The sequence below is a fragment of the Pelophylax lessonae genome (assembly GCF_965119305.1).
Source record: "Pelophylax lessonae genome assembly, chromosome: 12".
Taxonomy (NCBI): Eukaryota; Metazoa; Chordata; class Amphibia; order Anura; family Ranidae; genus Pelophylax; species Pelophylax lessonae.
Genome location: NC_138779.1, coordinates 8,933,928 through 8,935,909, shown reverse-complemented (window position 1 = coordinate 8,935,909; position 1,982 = coordinate 8,933,928). Strand labels below are relative to the sequence as shown.

General features: G+C 34.7%; 1 protein-coding gene across 1 annotated transcript in view; it reads left to right on the top strand.

The window, feature by feature from the left end:
• Nucleotides 1-1,890: 1,890 nt before the first annotated feature.
• LOC309568707 (UDP-GlcNAc:betaGal beta-1,3-N-acetylglucosaminyltransferase 7-like) overlaps nucleotides 1,891-1,982 on the top strand; it is a 1,853-nt gene continuing 1,761 nt past the window's right edge. Inside the window, exon 1 of the mRNA XM_082274451.1 lies at nucleotides 1,891-1,982. This exon is cut by the window's right edge and continues 1,761 nt beyond it. The gene's annotated coding sequence lies outside the window, so the exon portion shown is untranslated.

Below are 1,982 nucleotides of genomic sequence, written 5' to 3'. Positions count from 1 at the left end.
GAGCCACTTTGCCGCAGTAGTGCTCTAGTGAGCAGTGCGGAAGTGGTTAAAAACCAATACACTTATGTGGATTTTTTTTTAACAAAAATATGTAGCAGAATACACACTGACCTAAATTGGTGTAAATTTTTATTTTATTTATTTTTTTGTTTTATAGCAGTAAGAAAAATAAAATATATTTTTTTTTTTCAGAATTGTCGCTCTTTTTTTTGTTTATGGAGAAACAGAAAAAAAACGCACAGGTGATCAAATACCACCAAAAGAAAGCTCTGTTTGTGGGAAAAAAGACATCCATTTTATTTGGGTACAGCGTCGCACGACCGCGCAATTGTCAGTTAAAGTAACGCAGTGCCGTATCACAAAAAATAGCCTGGTCCAGAAGTGGTTAAGCGGCTGCTCGTTTGTAATTAATATATTTTTTAGCGCGGATATCCTATATGATGTTTTTTTTTTTATGGCTGAAGATGTCAACAATGAAAATCATTGTTTTCGGTGCAAAAAATCCGACATGTTGGTTCTCTTTTTGGTATAAAAATTTGCATTTCGAGAATCAAAATTAGCCAATGTCGCAGTCCCGCTAAAAATCGCTGATCCCAACCATTACTAGTGAAAATAAATAAATAAATAAATAAAAATATCCCATAGTTTTGTAGACGCTATAACGTTTGCGAAAACCAATCACTTATTAAAAATAAATACCAATCACTTATTAAAAATAAATACCAATCTTTTATTAAAAATAAATACCAATCACTTATTAAAAATAAATACCAATCACTTATTAAAAATAAATACCAATCACTTATTAAAAATAAATACCAATCTTTTATTAAAAATAAATACCAATCACTTATTAAAAATAAATACCAATCACTTATTAAAAATAAATACCAATCTTTTATTAAAAATAAATACCAATCACTTATTAAAAATAAATACCAATCACTTATTAAAAATAAATACCAATCACTTATTAAAAATAAATACCAATCTTTTATTAAAAATAAATACCAATCACTTATTAAAAACCAATACACTTATGTGGATTTTTTTTTTTTTTAACAAAAATATGTGAATTTAAATTGATGAAATATTTTATTTATTTATTTTTTTGTTTTATAGCAGAAAGAAAAAAAAATGTTTTTTTTTTCAGAATTGTCGCTCTTTTTTTTTTTTTTTTATGGAGCAACAGATAAAATACCACCAAAAGAAAGCTCTATTTGTGGGAAAAAATACATTTTATTTGGGTACAGCGTCGCACGACCGTGCAATTGTCAGTTAAAGTAACGCACACTATGATTGCTTATATCAGTGAATATTGCAGATATAAAACAATCATTTATACAAAACGGAATTGATTTATTAAGAGCCGGTTCACACTGGGGCGACCTGTCAGGCGACCTGGTCGCCTGACAGGTCGCCTGCCATAGGGAAGCTATGGACCCGTTCTAATAGGAGCGACACAAGTCGCTCCGACTTAGAAAAAGGGTCCGGAGCTTCTTTGGGGCAACCCGGAGCGACCTGCATTGACTTCAATTATATGAAGTCCGTGCCGGCCGCTCCGAGGTCGCGGTGCGAGCTGCGCGCCGCAACTTCACAGGTCGCCCGGCAAAGTCGGTTCACCCCAGTGTGAACGGGGTCTCAGTGTGTATTGTTGTGATTAGCTGTGAAGAATAGGAAAACTTTGCATTAGGAAATCCCACAATTCTGACTTATTATACTTTGTAGCCAATAATGTCCAAAAAAAAATTTTTTTGAAATCTTTGTCTTGGTTGAAAAGACGCAGAGGTTGGGGGGTGGCACTCAGTCTCAGATCTGGAGAGGAAATGAATCTAAGCTGGGACGGGGACACACCCCTCCCTCTGCATCACCAAAACCTCAATTTTGTTTTCTCCTCTCAGTCCCTAATAGCACTCGGCACCGAGAGAACCTGCAGAGTACCAGGCTGAGCCCATGGTGCGGTGAATGGGTTAAGCTCTTAA